Raw genomic sequence first — 6,000 nt, 5'->3', positions numbered from 1 at the left:
CTGCCCTTGAATTCTGGTGTCTCATTATTTTTGACAAACTTATTCAGCTCTTTCTTCCACCTCCTGAATACTTCTGCCATCCTCTTAAGAGCAAAAGACTTGATTAATTGCTCTTTAACCGGGTTCTCTGGATTATCCTCTGGTGGTAGGGTGAAATTTGACTTCAGCTCAGTCCAAAAATCATTTTTCTGCATATCATTGACATAAGACACCTCAGGGTCTTCTGTAGCCGGCTTAAACCATTGCTGCATGCTTATCGGGATATTGTCCCTAACCAGAACCCCGCACTGAGCAACAAATGCGTTCTTTGTTCGGATGGGTTCAATCGGTTGGCCGTCGGGCGCGATTGCTATGATCTCAAACCTTTCATCCGAGCTCAACTTTTTCTTCGGGCCTCGTCTCTTTACCGAAGTTGTGCTAGATCCGGAGGGCTAGAAAAAAGAACAAAGACTTAATTAATATGTGTACATACCAAAACAATGAATGCATCAATCAGCTAGTCAGCACAGGCTTAACTAATATTTATACTTGGCCGGACTCGGTTCGGTCACCGGAGCCGTCATCACGGTCTCCTTCTTGCACCGGCATTGGGTCACAGGGCCGTCCTCATGTTATTCTTCTTGCACCGGCATTAGGTCACCGTAGCCAGCTTCTTCACCCTCTCCTTCCAGACCATCGGTGTCGTTGAGAAACAACGAGACGGCATCACTTCCTTCTGCGATTATGTCCCTCAAAAACGCTTCTTTTGCTTCGTCTCCGGCGGTGTCCATAGTTTCTACAAATATTTACAACATGGCAATTATTATTCAAACATGACAGATGGATATATTAGTGGCAAACGTAGAACTAGCTACCTAATCATAGTAAGGAATCATATATATTAATTATTGGCCTCGACGCTGCTTCTCTAGGGTTTGGGGTGGCCTCGACAAGGCTTCAAGGGTTTGGGGTGGCCTCGAGAACGCTTCAAGGAGGGGGTAATATCGACCCCCCCCACGTGTTGAAGCTATCGGGAGGGGGTATATATCGACAACGACGACACTACATCTATGTCCCTCGACGACCCTCGTTCCCGATAAAAAAAGAGGAAGAAGATGAAAAAAAGAGGAGAAGAAAGAATACAGGAGAAGAACTCCTCTATTCTTTCTTCTCCACTTTTTTTTTCTTCTTCCTCTTCTTTTTTTATCCTCTTCTTCCTCTTCTCGAGAGGATCGCCGAGGGGTCGGGAGGTTGCCTAGTGTCAAAGGATTCAACAAAACCATGTCTTCATCATTAGGCGAAAGTAATAGGTGCATGATGGTACGAAGCTCTCCAAAGTTATTTTGGAACGGAGTCCTAGATAGGATAATTCGCTTTTTGGTACAAAGTTCAGCAAGAACCTTCCAAATATCATTATTTGGAAGGCCTTTGCTGAAATTCATACAAAAAGGCAAATTATCCTATCCGGGACACCATTCCAAAATAACTTTGGAGGACTTCGTCATGCCCTGGTTACTTCTGGCTAATGATGAAGCCATGGATTTCTTCAATACTTTGACACTAGGAAATCTCTCTCTCGACCCCTCGGCGATCCTCGACCCCTCGAACCCTCGACCCCTAGGCGATCCTCTTCTTCCTCTCTTGTTCGAGAGGATCGCCGAGGGGTCGGGAGGTTGCCTAGTGTCAAAGGATTCAACAAAACCATGTCTTCATCATTAGGCGAAAGTAACAGGTGCATGATGGTAGGAAGCTCTCCAAAGTTATTTTGGAACAGAGTCCTAGATAGGATAATTCGCTTTTTGGTACAAAGTTCAGCAAGAACCTTCCAAATATCGTTATTTGGAAGGCCTTTGCTGAAATTCATACAAAAAGGCAAATTATCCTATCTGGGACACCATTCCAAAATAACTTTGGAGGACTTGGAGGACTTCGTCATGCCCTGGTTACTTCCGGCTAATGATGAAGCCATGGATTTCTTCAATACTTTGACACTAGGAAACCTCTCTCGACCCCTCGGCGAACCTCGACCCCTCGAACCCTCCACGACCCTGGAACCCTCGACCCCTAGATGACCCTGGAACCCTCGAACGTCGATCCCTCGACCCTATAGAACCCTTGAACCCTCGACCCTGAAACCCTCGACCCTTGACCCCTTAACGACCCTCGACCCTCTACCCTAGTTCCCGACCCTCGACCCCTCGGCGATCCTCGACACCCTCGTTCTCGATAAAAATTAAGAAGAAGAAGAAGAAGAAGAAGAAGAAGAAGAAAGAGGAGAAGAAGAAAGGAATAGCTAGAGGAGAAGATCAAAGAAAAAAAGAAGAAAAAAAGAGGAGAAGAAGAAAGGAATACTGGAGAAGAAGAAAAAATATAATATATTCTATTTTCTCTTCTTCTCCACTATTCCTTTCTTCTTCTCCTCTTATTTTTCTTCTTTTTTCTTCTTCTTATTTATTTCTCCTCTTCTTCCTCTCCTCTTCGTCTTTCTAGGTCCTGCTTATATACACAGAGTATTGGTCCGGGTTCGTACCCCTCTCGACCCCTCGTCCCTCTCTTGACCCCTCGACGACCCTCGTCCCTGATAACATTTTTTTTCTCCCCTCGGCCCCTCTCGACCTCTCGTCCCCCTCTCGACCCCTCATCATCATCTATCACCCCCCTCGTTTTCTTTAGCATATATCCATGAAAAAAAATAATTCATATATAGAAAAAATGCTATATGAACATACATACATATGAGCATATACAAAGAGCATATACATAGCCAAATCCATATACAGAGAGCATATACATACATACATACATACATACATACATACATATGAGCATACACATACATACATAGCCAAATCCAAATACATATGAGCATATACATACACATATGAAAAAATTTATCACATAGACAGCAGCGGCGGCGGCGGCGATGGTCAGAGCGACAGGGATCGATGGGAAGGGGGGAGCTCACTAGGGGCGCGACGGGGAGGAGGCCGGGGACGGGGCGCGGGGCGACGGGGAGGGGGCCGGAGATGGCGCACCCAGCGACGAGGAGCAGGCCGGCTACGGCACACGCAGCGACGGGGAGAAGGCCTGCGGCGGCGCGGGGTGACGGCGACGGGGAGCGGGCGACGACGGGCTCGGAGCGGCGACAACGACGACGAACGGCCTGGGGGCGTCGGGGAGGAATGGGAGCGGTTGGCGAAATTTTCACAAGTGCTACCTTATATACCCAGAGCAATGGTCCTGGTTCGTGGCATGAACCGGTACCAATGCACACCTATGGTCCCGGTTGGTGCCACCAACCGGGACCATAGGTCTCTTTTCAGCAGCCGAAAGGGCGAGAAGCAGAGGCCAATGGTCCCGGTTGGTGGCACCAACCGGGACTAAAGGGGGGCATTGGTCACGGTTGGTGACACGAAACGTGACCAATGCCCCCTTTAGTCCCGGTTGGTGCCACCAACCGGGACCAATGGCCTTGTGCTGCCCCGCGCCCAAAAGTTTAGTCCCACCTCACTAGTTGAGAGGGCTCGGGAATGGTTTATAAGCGCTGCTGCGCCCACCCTCCCGAGCTCCTCTCAACTGTAGGCTTTCGGGCCTAATCTGTCACTCCAATGCCTGTGGGCCTACTGGGCCTGCTGCGGGTCTGAATCCTGGCCCATGGTAGGGTTTCTAGTCATATTCAGGCCATGGTGGCCCAGTAGGTGGCATTTTTTGGTTTTTTTGTTGCTTTATTTATTTTCTTTTCTTTTTTGCTTTATTTTTTAATTCTTTATGCTTTTAGTTTTAGAAAAATTATGAACTTTTTGTTAATGCCATTAATTTTCAAATTTGAAAATACTTTTCTAGTTTTTTTTTGTTTTCTTTGTTGCCTTATTTATTTTATTTTGTGATTAACTTTACTATAAAAATAGTTTTTTCCTGTTTTTTTGATTTTTTTTTGCATTATTTATTTTCTTTTGTTTTTTGCTTTAATTTTTAAGTCTGTTTGCTTTTAGGTTAGCAAAATTATAAACTTTCTGTTAGTGCCATTAGTTTTAGAAAAATTATAAACTTTCTGTTAGTGCCATTAGTTTTCAAATTTGAAAACACTTTTTTAGTTTTTTTTTTCTTTGTTGCTTTATTTATTTTATTTTGTGATTAACTTTACTATAAAAATAGTTTTTTCCTGTTTTTTTGATTTGTTTTTTGCATTATTTATTTTCTGTTGTTTTTTGATTTAATTTTTAATTCTGTTTGCTTTTAGGTTAGCAAAATTATAAACTTTCTGTTAGTGCCATTAGTTTTAGCAAAATTATAAACTTTCTGTTAGTGCCATTAGTTTTCAAATTTGAATAGTTAAAATTTGAATTCTTTGAAAATTGTTTGAATCACAAGTTTTTGATTAACTTGCTAAAAAAATGAGAATAGATGCGCTTATAGAGAAAATTCAACCTAAATTCCTAGTAAATTTCTATCAATTTCAGAGAAATTCACTATGAATTTAGGTGGTACTAAACTCTGCCCGCAACGAGGACCAACCCTTTAGTCCCGGTTTGTGGCACAAACATGGACTAATGGTCATGGGCCAGGGGCGAGGAGCAAAATTATAAACTTTCTGTTAGTGCCATTAGTTTTAGAAAGTTGAAAGTTGAAAGTTGGCATGGGCCAGGGACTAATGGTCATGGTATTACGAGGGCCGAACCATAAGACATGAACGCATTTCAAATGAACTCTGAAAAAGTTGAAAGTTGGGATGGTATCATAATTTCACCCACATAGCATGTGCATGTACTAAACGGACAATGGTAGCATGTTCGTGTGTTACAAAGTTGCGGGAGAAAGTCTTCACTTTTTCTTCGCTTGTGTCATTTGCTTATTGCGCCGTAACCATGGCTAATATTCATTGTTTATCAGGATGCTTGGGTCAGCCTTGACATTGAAGGGAGGAATTTCATGAAACTTTTCATAATCTTCAGACATGTCTGTCTTGCCGTCCACTCCCAGGATGTCCCTTTTTCCAGAAAGAACTATGTGGCTCTTTGGCTCATCGTATGATGTATTCGCTTCCTTATCTTTTCTTTTTCTCGGTTTGGTAGACATGTCCTTCACATAGATAACATGTGCCACATCATTGGCTAGGACGAACGATTCGTCAGTGTACCCAAGATTTTTCAGATCCACTGTTGTCATTCCGTACTGTGGGTCTACGTGTACCCCGCCGCCTAACAGATTGACCCATTTGCACTTAAACAAAGGGACCTTAAAATCAGGTCCGTAGTCAAGTTCCCATATGTCCACTATGTAACCATAATATGTGTCCTTTCCACTCTCGGTTGCTGCATCAAAGCGGACACCGCTGTTTTGGTTGGTGCTCTTCTGATCTTGGGCGATCGTGTAAAATGTATTCCCATTTATCTCGTATCCTTTGTAAGTCAATACAGTCGAAGATGGTCCCATGGACAACAAGTACAACTCATCACAAACAGTGCTGTCACCTCTGAGACGTGTTTCCAACCAACTGCTGAAAGTCCTGATGTGTTCACATGTAATCCCGTCGTCGCACTGCTCCGGGTGTTTGGAGCGCAGACTGTTCTTGTGTTCATCGACATACGGGGTCACCAAGGTAGAGTTCTGTAGAACTGTGTAGTGTGCTTGAGACCAAGAATATTCGTCCCTGCATATTATTGAGTCTCTTCCAAGAGTGCCTTTTCCAGTCAGTCTCCCCTCATACCGCGATTGAGGGAGACCTATCTTCTTAAGGCCAGGAATGAAGTCAACAAAAAACCCGATAACATCCTCTGTTTGATGGCCCATGGAGATGCTTCCTTCTGTCCTAGCGCGGTTACGGACATATTTCTTTAGGACTCCCATGAACCTCTCAAAGGGGAACATATTGTGTAGAAATACGGGCCCCAGGATGACAATCTCGTCGACTAGATGAACTAGGACGTGCCTCATGATATTGAAGAAGGATGGTGGGAACACCAGCTCGAAACCGACAAGACATTGCGCCATATCACTCCTTAGCCTTGGTACGATTTCTGG

The sequence above is a fragment of the Triticum urartu genome, chromosome 1A (assembly GCF_056163025.1).
Source record: "Triticum urartu cultivar PI428250 chromosome 1A, HENAU_Tu73, whole genome shotgun sequence".
NCBI lineage: Eukaryota > Viridiplantae > Streptophyta > Magnoliopsida > Poales > Poaceae > Triticum > Triticum urartu.
Note: the sequence above shows the minus strand (reverse complement) of the source record.